A 16,480-nucleotide genomic window follows, 5' to 3' on the forward strand; every position below is an offset into this window, starting at 1 on the left:
AGATGGTGCACTTTTTCACATGTATGCTTTGTCAACCTCCCCCTCCCTCAAGCAGAATGGAATTATGCATCCCTCTCAAAGAGAATGAAATATTCCTTTTGTTTGTAGTCTTGGCATTTCAAACCATAGTGGCATACATTATTGAAATCTGGACTGAAGAGGCCACTTTCTTTCAGGATAAAAATGTAGAGAAATAAGAAAAAAGTATTGCCAAAGTATTACGTATGTGAAAATGCAATACATGTACATTTATAGGCAAACCGGCTATGTTTAGAAGAATTTGTATGTATGATGTAGTGCTTTTAAATAAATGGTTTAAAGCCTATCTGCACTAGTTTGGCCAGGAGGGATTAGACCTCCCTGCATGGTTACTGGCAGGTGGTTATCTCATCCAATCAGCTCTCAATTAACATAGGAAAAAGGGGACCATGGAGGATCAATGGGTACCGCTTACAGTAGGCATTGTTGGCTTTATAGAAGGCCCAAGTAGCTACAAGAAGTGCAGTCCCGCTTTAAGAGACAGATGATGGCCTACATGTATGTCTACACTCTAGGGTATGAGCAAAATTGAGCTTGTTTCTCAAGACTATTTGATAATACCAATACATTTTGTTTGATAATCTCTTTTGTCAGTATGATTTATTTACATTCCATTTCCCAAAACACATTAAGATATTATTAGTTGAGTCATAATAGAAATGCTCCACTAAAAATGAAATAGCGAAAAAATAATCATTAGTGAAATAGCATGCTAAACCTCCATGGTGCAATGTATGAGGATATGGATACAATAGTAATTGGGATTGATTCATTGAATTTGATTTATGATGCAGGAAAGAAATAGTTCTGAGAATGTAGACTAGTCTAAAATAAACTTCTTGGAGCCCTTCAACCACTTCTCCATTCATTCGTGATGGTGAATAATGCGTTGTCTCGATTAATGCTCGTCTGCTACCTCACACGTGCCAGCTTTTAAAGAAAAAAAAGTGCGATATGGGGAGACGACCGCATTTAGAGTAATATGAGGTGATCTACCAGTAGATTTTTGCCATTTTGCCATTCATTAGAAAAAGTGATGAAATGGATGAAAGCATGAGTGGTTTGAAAATGGCTACGAGCTGATATTTATGGACGGTCTTTCTAATGGATCGTTAAATCCTCTTGTAATTCACCGGTATACGGAGGGAATCTATTTTGGCGGTTAGTTAGTAGCGGAACTGATGGACAGCTGTGGATCGAGCGGAAACTTTGAATTTGGTGTGAATATTTGAGCTTGGATTGTTACTTTTGATTGTCGTCATTTACAGTGCGGAAGGTAGGGTAAAGATGTTCAAAACTTTTCTACTTGCTTCTTGTCGCGAACAAGTCATGTGTTATTACCTTTCAGTTCTCTGCTTAGGGTGCGTTCAAGCAATACTTTTTCACCCTGGAAACATGGTTTTGCAAGATGTTTACTTTAAAACACGGTTGCGTTCAAGAGATTTCAACCAATTTTGTCTCTAAACAGAGGTCTCAATCATGATTCTATAACGCCATTATTGTGGCCTGCTTCCGGTTTGGCCGACAGTTGACTGTAAACATAGTTGACTTATACTTCCTGGGTCAAACTGCGCAGTGTGATGAGCAGTGGCTGGGCTTAAAAATGAGCGAGAATCAGCATTGATGAAAATCGCTTGAATGCTCTCCCGCAGTAACCATATTTTTTAACGGCGTTTTGATTTGTGATTCTAGCGTCAAAAAATCGCTTGAACGCACCCTAAAGCCCCTTTCAAACCGGGCCATGCGTAGAGTTGCGTATTGTCGTACGTACCACCTACGCCGAGTATATGCTACCCTACGCTACCCTAAGCAAAGGGGTACGCAAGATGGACTAAAAAAATTAGAGGCCGACACGCTTAATTTTTTTCAAATATCTTTGGTATAGACACTAGACGCAGAAAGTACGAATTTTTTAGGCAAGTCTACGCAACACTACGCAACACTATTCTACTGTACGCCATACCTACGCTACCCTACGCCAGTCTGACGAAGCAATAAAAGCTTGCGCACACAGAAAGCAACCCTGTGCTACCATAAGCAAACCTGTACGCCAGGCCTAGGTAAACGTATGCAACCCTACGCCTGTTATACGCAATCGTACGGGTAGGGTAGCAAATTGCATACGCCGTAGGTACGCGGTGCCTTTGCACAGGGTATGTAACTACGCTATCGTACGCCAGCCTACGCATAACCTATGCAGGGACTACGCCAAAGCAACATTTTTTTCATGAATACGCAGCCTAATTTTGGCGTAATCGGTACGCAACTCTACGCAGATCCGGTGTGAAAGGGGCTTAAGTCATATGGAATATTGGACTGTATGATAAATCGACTAAGTACAGGTAAATGATGTTCTCTTAATTGGTATGATGTGGTAGCCATGCTGCTAGAAAGAATGTTGTATCTTTAGTAAAGATGGTTAGGTATTCATAATTTGTCTTGATCACATAGAGATATCATTGTATGGTGGTTCATTCACTGGAACCTTTAACCCAGAGGTTGAGGGTTCAAGACATTAATCCACATTTGCCACTCTCCACCCAGGTGTAAATGGGTACCTGGCAATTTATAGGGTATGAGAATTGCAGGGCCCTCGGGAATCACTGATGCCAATTCCCTTGGTAAACATAATTATCAATATTCTTAGTATTACCTCATCAAGTTCAATTTCAAATGTATCATGTTTCTTGTCGTTCTACCAGAGATCGTATTCCAAGCTATGTTTCTATCCTCCTTGCTTTATTGTTTTTCCATGGTTTGAACTTTGTAAGGTCACTTTTGTATATACCAGCATTTATAAGAAAAATAAAACCATATGATGTGATTTTTAATTTGCTTTCACAGCAGGAAAGTAATATTTGCACTTAGGTAGACAGCAGCTACAGTAGTGAAATGGGATATTACACTGGCCTTGGTTCAAGATTTTATGTAATGGGAGGTCAGTGCAGGAGATGTAGCATAGAATATGATACTGTAATAATGATATGATAATGTGTTACAGTGACATCTCTGCTTTATATTTAAAGACACATAAAAGTGGGCTCTCGATCGTGGGTAATTTGACACCATACCGGTGTTCACCTAAAAACATGCGTTGTCAATCACCAGGATAAGCCTTCATTTTTTTATGATACACTGGCCTTATGTAATACTCCGCATTTTCCTCCCATCCCCATATGGTCAAGTTATAATGTTACATTTCCCTCAACCAAAGACTCTCTGAGAGACGAGGGGGTATTTCTTGATGGGACCACAGGTTTGCTGTGTGCAGACTTGTACACCCATTAATGGTATTCCACTGAGTCTGGGTGTTGGCGAATTATGGCCTAATAAGGCCATCTTTTGCTTTACGTTTTTATCTTAGGGTGCATTTAAGCAATTTTTAAAAGCTAGAATCGCAAATCAAAACGCCAAATTTTGGCGACCGTGATTCTGCAGAATCATGTTAAAAATGCATCTTTTTCAGCGTTTCATGTTTTTGTTGTTATAACACGTTTATTTTTACGACCGACGAAAAATCGCTTGAATGCAACCGTGTTTTAAACTAACGTCTTTGAAAACCGTGATTCTAAGGTGAAAAAGTGTTGATTGAATGCACCCCTAATTAGCCAAGTCAGCGGAAACAAAATGATGGGAGTGGTGAGTGAGTAGCTCTCAAAAGCTCTGAATGTGCTCTGGTTAATTGAAGAAGAGCAAAAAACATTTTAATACGGTACATTGAATCACTGATAAAATTGCACTTGTACAATTAACACCAACTCCTAAAACAGCTCCTGTGAACAGAAAAGTATTTTTTTTACACTGCCCCTGGTCACTGCATGGATTTCAAGTCTGTGTAGTCCTTAAGGAGTATTCCTACCATTTTGCACTGTTCACACGGCCAATAATGGTAAAGGCAGCTACATTAACATTACCTTTAATAGTTAGGGCAATACAAAAGATATACTTCACTTGGATGGAAAGTTTCTTCTTTTGTTTTGGAAGAAGACAATAAATGATAAATTCTATTCTATTCTACTCAAATGTAGACATTCTTTCCTGGGTGCTGAGCGGCAAATTAGATTAATGTCATGTCAAAGGACATTGCTAAAGCTTGGACTTGAACCTCAAACCTTATGATTGACAGCTAGTCCAATGATGTCTAGCTAGAACACAACACCCATATTCACAAATTTGCCACTCTCCACCCAGGTGTAAATGGGTACCTGGCAATTGCCGGGGGGAATGAGAATTGCAAAAGTTTCATGCCACAACTTTCAGTTTTCCTGAGTCTATTAATTGCTCCGACTCCCTGCTCGGTTCCAAACATAATGAAAATGAAATATTACATGGAACTGTGTACACTACATGAAGTCACTCATAATTCTGTAATGATGCATGTACACTGTTCAAGAAATAATGAAATATCATGCACATCATAAAAAGTATCAAAACTATACTTTTTAACGGCTACAAAGCGCCAATGAAACATGCTTTTTAGCGGAATTCCCGCTATTCGAATGTTATCCATAGTGGTCAAATAATGCAAGAAAATAGCACAAACAATAGAACAATAGAATCCTTAATGTAACTCGCTGTGAAAAGGTACCATGCCCTGCATATGATGAATGGCTGAAGAGAGCTTGAATTTGTTGCACATTTTAAACGAAACCAGAGCCGTGCACAGTGGAAAGTACATTAAGTTTGTATCAAGTTTCATAGGAGCTGGTTACGGAGAAGCATGTTATGAGAACACTAAACAATAGCATACGGTTCAGGATGTAACAGCAATTTTTCAATGATAAGAACTCATCTGTATGGATTGTGCTTTAACAAGGCATCTGATTTATAACCGCATCATGTGAATACATTGTGAATACATTATATGATTAATTCAGAGCATTAATTTTTTATGCAATCCATGTATACCCCTAGATCTCTGATGAAATGTATTGCTTGCACATTTTATAAAAAGGCCAGTTAGCACTGCCGATGAGTCTGCCAGCGCAGACTCTAATTTGACACTTACCACAATCCCTGAAGCCTTTAGCAGAGCCAAGATGTCATGCAGTCTCTGCCTGTGTCAGAAGTAGCTAAAGTACATCTGGGCCCTTGTTTCATGAAACTTGTTATCACTAACATGTTACAACAACTGTTATAAGCTACTGAAATTGTGGCATTTGATTAGCTAAGAGTAAATTTCTCATAGTAATTCATAATTTAATTGTTATTGATGAGTTTTTATGAAACAGGGCCCAAGAGATGCCTACTGTAGTCTCATAGTGCAGACACTGTGACACAAAACCACTATTAAACAAGGGTTTGTGCATGCAGACTACTTCCCAATCGCCCATATAGGCTAGTGTCCTAAGGCCTGTCATCATCAGCTCGAGTTGGCCAAATAGCATGCTTTTTCTGATCCGGAAAATTAGTCCGATCACGAAATAGCAGTCGATCTATTTGCTCAGGAAATCTTCCCACGATATCTTGGGCTAGTTTGCAAAATGTGGTTCATCTTCACCAGCCTGAAGGGGTAATTTCCCGATCACAAAATAGCGGGCTATTTAGCCAACTTGACTGATGAAGACAGACCTCTTAACACATTAAGGGGTTGTGCACAACATTAATTCTTGATTGAGAGTAAGTGGAAACGGGTCTTTAATTGTTATATTGCTAGTTTCGTTTCCTGACGGGAAGCAGGCCCTTGAATGGTTTATTTTGAAACCTGATCATGCGACACGCTAGCTGCGACCAGGAAGGCAGAAACACGCATTTTAGCCAGATAATGATGATGATTGGAATATAAACTGCGATAAGAAACGGTCATCAGGACCCGTTAATGATTTTGTAGCCTACAGGTAAGACACATTATTGATTGCTAATGATTTTGGTTGTAATCTTTTTCACGTGGCTCTTGAATGTATGTAATATGATAAAAACCAATGCGTGCAGTTGATGTTTTGCCGTATGTTTACGTTTGAATTCGAACGTGGGTGAGTACATTTTATATGTATGGTGACCATTAACTTTAATATTACTTAGAACTTGATATACAGTTATGAGACTGAAGAATCATGGAATAAATAAGTTACAAGTGAGTAACTTATTGTCAGCTGAGAGCCAGAAGGATGTTAACTCATATTATTTAACTTTTTACTTGCTTCAGTCAACTAATTGAACAAATTGTAGATTGCCACATTTAACCTTTGGCACACCTGTGTGTATCATGTACTCAAACGATGTGCCATTTAAACTTTTTACTTGCTTTAGTCAACTAATTGAACAAACAGTGGATTGCCATATTCAACATTTGACACACATACAGTGTAGAGTGTAAGTGTATTATGTACTCAAACAATGTGCCATTAAACATTTTACTTGCTTAGTCAACTAATTGAATAAAAAGTGGATTGCCATATTCAACCTCTGACACACAGAGTGCAGAGTGTATCATGTGGCAATCTAGGGTTTCAATCGGTAGCAAATAAAGTTAACGAAGAGTTAACACCATTCTACATGAAGCTCTCTATTATTTGTATTGATTTTTTTTAAAGAGGACTTACTTCAGACGACAAGGCTCCTGTGGCCTTTCAACGTTTCTCTTTTCCTCATTTTCATAATTTTCATAATTTTCATAATTATTACCTATAGTTACAAATTCATTACCGGTATGTCATAATTGAAAACATATTTCCATGTGTTGCTCTGTACAAGTATTTTTAAATAAAAGTGAAATTAGTGAATTCATGAAAAAATGAAGGAATGAAGCTGAGCAGGCCAGAAGAAGCATTCGTGATGGCAAAAATCTCAGAAGTTTATGACTAATTAAGAACAATTGGATGAAAATATTGGCATAGGTTTGTATCAATCGAAGGAAACCTGAGTGGCCCCTTCAAAATGGTTATACTGACTACCAGGTGATAAATGCACTCATGCTAATGACTGTGGCAGCACATGAAAATTGGATTGTACGTAGATCTGCAGTTTGAGGCCTCCTATACACCACAGGTAGCTATAAATGGTTGAAAGCTTTTTTGAAGTATATTATGATCACATTAGGTAATGACAAAAATCATATTGATTTCAAATAACACCTGTATTGCTTGGAGTGCATTTCTTAGAACCTGTGTCTGGAGTATCTGTAAGTGTAACATAGATTATCCGTTATCTTTAATGTAATTTAATTTAATGAAGGAACTTTACATAACTATCTTGATCTATGGAGACACGAACGAACAATCTTTAATAGCTGACAAATAGTTCACAGTGACTTTTTGGAATCTCTATGGGCATTGTCTAATTTGAAACATACACAACTTGAAAGCAGGTTAACTTTCATGAAAGCCTTGAAACTTGTTTATATACAAAATTAAGTTTTCCATTTGCACATTTTTCTGTTAACCATTTATATGTTTTATAGATTTTGGAGTGATTTAACTTTTTTGAGGATTCAAAATCTTCTACTTTTCCAGTGATTTATTCCTTTTGATTAAAGAGTATGAATATTGATTGAATTTGACTGATATTCTGTCAGCAGTATGACTGGATGGACTTGATTGTGCAATGCACCATAGAGCCCCACCCCCCAACCCCCTTCAATATAAAGACTGTTCATGTCGACTGAGAACGACTTTGAGTTAGGTGAGAGGCCTGGGGGCTGTTCATATTAGAGGCTTTGTGATGATAACCCAATGAAAGGATTATTTTTAGCCAGCTAGGGCATACCTAGTATGATTCACCACATGTCTCCCAGCAATGGATCGCCTGTCTAAACATTCAATGAACGTGTTCACACCGGGGGAAAAACTGATACCTAAATGGGGATTCACTGTTTCATATGAATAGCCAGTATTTTGATGGTTGTGTTCACACAGGGGAAAGTAATTGTTTCTTTGATGTACCTACCCAAAATGATTCATTACATGTGTTCCAGCAATGGGTGTGTTTACACTAGAAATTATTTTTCTTCAAGCTTCATTCAGAATATGACATGGTACACTGCTTTACAAAAAACCTTATTTGCAAATTTAGATCTACTTGAAAGGCAAAAGTCAATATTTTGGTGGTAATTTTTTTTATTCTTGGATAAATGAAACAAAGGCTACTATGTGACAACGGTATGCATACTGATGAATGTGTACCGTATGTTAAAAGATACAGGAATATAGATTGACTGTACTTTTCTCCTTTTAATTTGTTGAGACTCAGTGGTAGAGCAGTGATCTTTGTACATGTAAGGGCGCGTTCATGCTTGATTTTGAAGGCAGAATGAGCGATTTGTAACGCTCATCGTAAACGCTCATCGTAATCGCAGTTCCACGGTGCACTGTTCATGCTCACTTCTCCAGGCAATTCTCCTTGGGTGGCCTTCAGCTGGATTCGCAAACCTGTGTGCGCATGCTACGTAGACCCACTAGAGGTCAGTGCGTTGACCCCATTTAAACGCGTTTACAAATTGTAAACACATCTTTTTGTGAGTTTACGATCGGCGATCGTGATCGCCGTTTTTCGGTGATTCTACAAAAGTGAGCATGAACGCAATCGTGTTTTAAACTAAACGCGTAACAGATGCCTGATTCTGGCCGTCAAAATCAAGCATGAACGCGCCCTAAGTGAGATGTGCAATGCTTCTTGTTATATAACAATGCATTTCCTCAAGTTTAGATGGGAAATTAAAGCAAATTTATTTGATTTTCTGTTTCAAAGTTTATTGGTCTACAATAATTAAAGTATGAGTTATACCTTAAACCACACATTTTAATTTTCCAGTTCATTTGTTCTAGAAACACTTACTGTGAAGCATTTACAAGTACATGTACTACAAACACTTTTGAATAATATATTTTGTATGCAATGTACTGGTTGTTAGGAAGTAGGGTTGCCATCATACATTTATTTTTTGCCTGAAGATTTTCTTGACGAGTTTAATTGTTTACTCATTATTTATGCTTCAGTAACATTGATTAACATCAATGTCATGGAACATGATTTATATTCAGGGAAAGATTACATATTTATGACATGAGTAGACTACAGAATGTGTTTCACTTTCTCTTCAAGAAAACTTCAGTTGGTCGTCTAGGCATAAGAGGACTACATATCTTTTTGTAATGACGGAATACATCATAGGCATCATTTCCCACTGCAAATTTGAAACTTGAACAGACCCAAGTTCTGTTATAAAGAGTTATGGATGATATTTAGCTCAGTTCTACATGTACAGTGTAGCAAATTGGATGAATATAAATTGTATGTATATGTCTATAATAGAAAAAGAGGGAGGGGAGGGAGGGGAGGGAAGAGGGAGGGGAGAGGGAGGGAAGAGGGAGGGGAGAGGGAGAGGGAGGGGATGAGAGGGGAGAGGGGGAGAGGGAGGGGAGGGAGCGGGATTACAGTTGTTTAAGGGAAAGGTTAGATAGGGTTTAATTTGGTCGGGGGAGGGGGGGGGGTGGGGTCTCTTGGACCCACCACTATTTATATGGTGTATCTCTGCTCTTTTATGAGGCATTTTTGTATATGTTACTTTACATTGAGTGATCTATTGATAATTTATCAATGACTATGTTTTGAGTGGGTGCTGGTACATTAACCATCGATTGTATTTCATGTTCCTGTCAGGTAGATTACAGGAGCATCATTATCGTCTTGTCATGGAAGGGTTGTTGAGTTGATGGATTGGTCGTTGGGAGCAGGGTATCCTGGATGCAAGTGATGGTTACCTGGTAACCAACATTAGTTCTTTGGTGGACTGGTGTTTATAGTTTAAGTGGGTAATCAAATGTTTATTCGTATGAAATGAAACTTCCATTAATCAATGTGAATAAGACTATAAATTTTCTGTTGAGACAACTTGAACATGGAGAGGCATTAAATCTTTACTCAAGTGTATTAGTTAAAATGGAGTTTACATCAACTCTTTACCAAGTGCCAGATTTAAAACAGAGATATCATTAACTGTTGATATAACCAGTGTTTTATATTTAAAACAGAATAAAAGATCCAATCAAGTTGAAAAGAGGAAACATCAATTCTTTAACCAGTGCCAGAGTTAAAACAGGGTTTATGTTAATAGAGCCACATTATAAGGGTGTTAACTTGTATACTTTTACATAGAGTTAATTAACATAGGACAGAAACTATAATATGAATTACAAAATCCAATGTATAGCTGTATGACATTATCAAATGACACCTCAGGCAATCAACGATGTGAATAGGAGTGTAAACAGATATTTGAAAGTAAAACAGAAACTAATGTCATTTCATTTTAGAAAAAAAATAAAAATCTGCATATGAACATATCACAGATCTAAAGATAACTACTTAATTATCAAATTTGCCTATGTAAGATAGTCATTATAGATATGAGAAAATTGATGCTGAAGTCTCATTATCATAATGTCTTCTTAGAACCAGAAGGGCATTAACTCATATGCTGTAACACTGAGTTAACGCCCTTCTGGCTCTTAATAGATGGTAAATAAGTGAGTGAGACAAATATCCAGTACCTTTTCTATATAGACCAATTTTAATGTTGCAGATATATGGTAACTGTTATTGGTGATATATGCTCTCTGAACTTTATAAGATGACCTCCATTTTCTTTACCAGGCAAATTTGAAAATCTTTTCATTGCTTGAAATGTATTCTTGTTGCTTTTCCTTGCTACATGTACGATGAAAGTAATTCTCTTTGTTCCGTTTCTCATATCAAGTTAGCCATTTCTAGAGACATTTTCTAGAGACATCCTATACAAAGTATCCAGTAGCATCTCCCAGACAGATGATGCGATCCAGAAAGAACCGTTCTGGATTCTCCTGTTGAGACGTTTCTCCTCCAGCAAAAGTGTAGGGTGGCAACAATTTACACTAGGATCTTGATTGCATGATGGAGGATGATTATACTACACTCTTCCTCTGTTTTTGTTTTAAAGGCATTGTTTAACAATATTTCCAGTTTTATAAATATGAGATGCCTAGCCCTACTTGTTATCAATTTCTGTGATATGGTATAATATTGAAGCCCTAACAAAAAATTGCGCTTCAAAATGATCATGTACTTCAAAAAAGTAAAGAAACGTTGGGAAAACTTTTTTTGAAATTTCGAATTCCAATCATAAATATCTTGATAATCAGACAGGCGATCAGCTTTTTAAAGTCATGGGAATCCTTACTGACCTGAAAGTTTATACTTATGATTACAGCATGAGCTATCTGCCAGATTTTGTTGAGAATCTGAGGCAAAGATGTCTAATCCTTTTAAGTTGAAGATGCAATGTAACTTGAGAAACAACATTTTGAAAAGTAATAGTAATTATATTTTACAATTAAATAGTGCATGACTGGAAAATGTACTTGTACTTTACAAAATTAGTCCAAGATTATTTGGATGGCATAAAAGCAGAAATAATCATTTTTCTCATTTCTATATCACTTCTATAGTTGTGATAATGATTAAAGAATCGTAGGGCATTTTTAGAATTTTTAGCATAATTTTGAAAGACAAATATTGTTTGAAAAGAATGATTGTTCATGTATCATGAGAAATTCTTGCTTATATTGTAAAGGATTGGAAAGTTCAGATATAATGTCAAAAACTGGTCTTCAGAACTCTTCACATGGATTTTTAATTCTGTGCCTTTCCATTTCATTTAATTTCTGGGAAAGGAGGGGGAAGGAGGTGGGGGTGAGGGGGTTGAGGGGTGGTTGCATCTCTATACAGATTAGAGACAACATTCATTCATGAAAATTGAAAAAGAGAATCATCATTCTTTTTTAGTAATCGCCAACAGGAACCAAGATAGAGTCAAATCCATGAAAGGCCGTGATTCAATCAGGGATTGTAGTCGGTTCAGCTGTTTAAAACCTTGCAGACTTTCGCGGCTTGGTCAAATCAGATGAGAGTTAATCGCTGCATTTACGCTCGGTGTCAGCTGTTGAGACAGCTCGAGGCTCCTTAATCTGTGGTTCACATTGACACTGAAGAGATCTACAGTGGAGAAGGGGAAGACAAAGAGGATGAGACAGATTTGAGAAAGATATGGAGGGGGAAGGGGTTGAGGGGAAGGGGAGAGGGGAGAGGGGGAGGGGGAAGGTGGAGGGGGAGAGAGAGAGAGAGAGAGAGGGGGGGGGGGGGGGGGGAGGGAGGGGTGAGGGAGGGAGAAGTGGGGTTGGGGAGGGTAAAGAGGGGGAGAGAAAGGATTGGAGGTGTGGAGCAGAGAGAGGGGAAGGTAGTTTGTAAAGTGATAAGAAGAGAGGGACAGAGGAGAGAAAGGAAGGGAGGGGGCTGATAAAGGAACACAACATGCTTGTTTGATTACCCACAACATCCCTAATATTTTCAAATTGAAAGACTCTTGAACTCTTGATGCTGTTTTGCCTTTGCAATCACCTAAGAGCACTCATTCTTCAGTGGCAATCTGGGTATCAAATCAGTGAGAGCACTCTTGTTTAGTCAAACATACATTTTTTTTGGTCTGTGTTTTCCTCTTTACATCCAGAACTAGAGGTTGAAGAACCCTGTCATGGAACCTTTTATGTTTTTCGTCCTCTATATTGTTGCATCATTGGTATTTCAGTCATTATGATCAAGACATCTTGCACTCCCACTCTGGTTCTTTGATGGATTGACAGATATTATTGAATTGTTGATTAGGCTACTAGCCACCTCTTCCCATCCCATCTCTTCTCTCACTCTCTGATATGCCTTGCCTCCTCCTTGCCCCTTAATAATAATAATAATTTATTCTTATGAAGTGATTTACAGCAAACTTATCATCTACCTGCATCCCCCTACATCTTCCGTCCCTTCTTTCCTTCCCCACCGGCCCTGATTTTCTGAAAAGGATACCATCTTGCCTCCCCCCATTGCTCCACCACCTCCCCCTCCTAATATCTCCCTTCTCTTTGCCTCATCCTTTTTTTTTTGCCCATCTCCTGTGCCCATCTCTTGCACCACTCCCTGCTCTGGTCCTCTGGTAGTGTGATTGGTAATTAATGCATTCTTCCTGATTCCATCCTGCCCCTTCCCCCACCTTCCCCCCATCATCTTACCCCTTCATACTCTGGTCATCTGGTTGTGTGATTGGTAAGTAATGCATTCTTCCTGATTCCATCCTGCCCCCTCCCCCCCCCCCCACCTTCGCCCCATCATCTTACCCCTCCATGCTCTGGTCCTCTGGTAGTGTGATTGGTAATTAATGCATTCTTCCTGATTCCATCCTGCCCCCTCCCCCATGCACCTTCGCCCCATCATCTTACCCCTTTCCTGCCCTGGTCCTCTGGTTGTGTGATTAGTAATTAATACACTCCTCCTGATTCCATCCTGCCCCCCCACCTTCACTCCATCATCTTACCCCTCCATGCTCTGGTCCTCTGGTTGTGTGATTGGTAGGTAATTAATGCATACTTCCTGATTCCATCTTGCCCCCTAGCCCCCCCCCCACCTTCCCCCATCATCTTACCCCTCCACCTTCCCCCATCATCTTACCCCTCCATGCTCTGGTCCTCTGGTTGTGTGATTGGTAATTATCGCATTCTTCCTGATTCCATCCTGCCCCCTAGCTACCCCCAACTTTGCCCCATCATCTTACCCTTCCCCCATCATCTTACCCTTCCCCCATCATCTTACCCTTCCCCCCATCATCTTACCCTTCCCCCCATCATCTTACCCTTCCCCCCCATCATCTTACCCTTCCCCCATCATCTTACCCTTCCCCCATCATCTTACCCTTCCCCCCATCATCTTACCCTTCCCCCCATCATCTTACCCTTCCCCCATCATCTTACCCTTCCCCCATCATCTTACCCTTCCCCCCATCATCTTACCCTTCCCCCATCATCTTACCCTTCCCCCATCATTTTACCCTTCCCAGCTTTAGTCCTCTGGTACTGTGATTGGTAATAAATGCATTCTTCTGTCAGGTCCTATCTCCTCACAGATGAACTGATGCATTGAGAGATGAGGTGTATACATCTTCTTTCATCATCTCATCCTACCAAGGGTGTCAATAAAGGGTTTAATGATCACTCCATTCCATATCAGTCTCTCTGGTAATTGATTGTTTCTTTAGAACCTCGTCTTTTCTTTGCCCAGGCCAGCTTGCTGTAAGACCTTTAAGGGGAAGTCCATCCTGATATCGAGTTGGTTTTAATTAGAGCAACAAAGAAAATGAAATAAAAATGAGAGAAACAAGTTAGTGAAAGTTTGCGTAATATCTAATTAAAAATTGGAAAGTTATTGAATTTTTGAAGTTGTCATTAGTGAAACACAATGTGGCAACACTGTGACGTATCTTGCAAGCTCCTCTAAAGTTGTAAAGTTTTTAGTATTGGGCAAATATAGGAGGGGAGCTCGCAATATATGTCACAGAGTTGCCAATTAGTGTTTGATTAATTCCACCATAAAAAAATCATAACTTTCTTACTTTTAATCATTTTTTTCCCTCGAACTTCCACTGACCTGCTTCTCTCATTTTTCTGCTTCTATTGAAATCAACTAAATATCAGGGTGTACTTCCCCCATAAAGATTGTCTTTGGGTTCCAGTAATGACATATTCTCGCATTCTCTCTGATATCCCAGTCACACCTAAGAGACCGACAAAAGGCCGACAACAAACTAAACAAAAACATGACAATACCCCGGATATAGCCAATAATCAGTTTCATGTAGTTTGGAATCAATGTTGAGGTCGGTTACATATAGGTATGAATAAATCAAAACTTGCATTGAACTTTGAAGACTTCAATTTAAGTTTTCCCATTTTTTACTAATTTGTATCTGGTAGTGAAGAGACATCCCCTGCGGAGAACCAGAATGGCATTAACATTTATGTTTTCTTAAAGATCTGTCTTCATCAGCTTGAGTTTGCCAAATAACCCACTATATTTTCAGACTCGGGGATATTATCCCGAAGCTCGAAATTGCGTCATCACCAGACCGATACGCTCATCACAAACTAGCTTGGACGGATGTGAATTAGCCCGCTTTTTCCAAAATAGCGAGATATTTTCAAAATAGTGAGATATTTTGGAAACAAGACCAAGATTTCTCTGGATATTTTCTCGACCGTATCCCGTCAATTGCAACTGCTGACTGGTTAATTTGTGATCAGGCTATTTAAAATAGCAGGTTATTTGGCAAACTCGAGCTGATGAAAACAGGCCTGTAGTAGAGGACATCTTGGGGTTGATTGCCTTTAGTCTTGTATGACCCATGTCCATTGCTTACGTCATAGATGCAAGCCTCGTATGACGTTTATAAAGAGCAAGCCTGTTTCTTCTTGTGTTAAAGTTGTAAATTTTGTATCATCCAACGACGTTTCCTATCCATAACGCACTTCCTCTCTCTAAAAACAGAGTTAGGTGTTCTATTATTCAAATTATTCAGGCTTTCTTGTCCATCAAAATAAACCTTTGCTGTCCATCTAGTTCTCTATAATTATGGTTTAATGATAAAGTGCACAAGGAAGAAATAAGAAGCTGATTTAGTGAAAAAATTATGAGTTAATTACCCCTGAAAGGCCACTTCCTATCTTTACTAACTTGAAGATCTAATAAATATCATGGGGTAGCCTTAAAATAGACTGAGTGCCGGGTTGGGAGAACTGCCCGCAGAGATCAGGAGGTACTTTCAAAAAATGATGAAAGTAGATGATATTAAAATTGATGTCATCTACATATGCATTGCAAATGTTTCTTTAGTATCTAAGAAACATATTTTGGGGGAACTATGCAAATTTGGCAACACTTCATAGTTATCCTTAGCATCTTTCGAATAAAAATACTTTTTTGAACCCGTGGGCAATATGATGGGTTGGATGTATGGAAACTTAATTAGAAGGATTTTTTTTTTTACTTCTATGAGGCAAAGGTAATCAAACTTTACTCCCACAAACAGATGTTTATATACTTCTGATAAAACGATTCTGTAAAAATTGTTTGATGACTCAAAACGACTCGTGAATGCCCCAGACCGCATTTATATATCCCCAATCTATAACTTTTCCAGAATGTGTAGAAATATTTGTTATCACAAGAAACACAAATATAGAGGTGGAAAAAACAAGTTAACCAACTAGGATCTCATTATATAAATACCAGATGCAAATTGCATGAAACACAAACCCACATAACTTTTCCTCATCATTCGAACCGCTGTTATGACGCCATATTATCGGTGCGCAAGTGCTTGTTGCGGGAAAGAAATTGATGTGCAATCGACTTGCCAAACCCGAAATGCCAGCTCTGTCAGAACCATTACTGCGGATCGAGGGGTTGCCTTGAGTAAGATGATGAAGAAATAATCTTGTTGAGTGGGATATGAGAGTAAATGATGGTGATATATTTGAAGGATACCAGGTAAACATGGAACCTAATTCCAGACTAGCAGCACCTTGTTAGAGGGGCTCTCATACGTTGTTTGATATACATTATCGTGGAAAGTGCGACACATTTCTTTCTT

Source organism: Strongylocentrotus purpuratus, unplaced genomic scaffold, assembly GCF_000002235.5.
Source record: "Strongylocentrotus purpuratus isolate Spur 01 unplaced genomic scaffold, Spur_5.0 spur5_scaffold_16, whole genome shotgun sequence".
Classification (NCBI taxonomy): domain Eukaryota; kingdom Metazoa; phylum Echinodermata; class Echinoidea; order Camarodonta; family Strongylocentrotidae; genus Strongylocentrotus; species Strongylocentrotus purpuratus.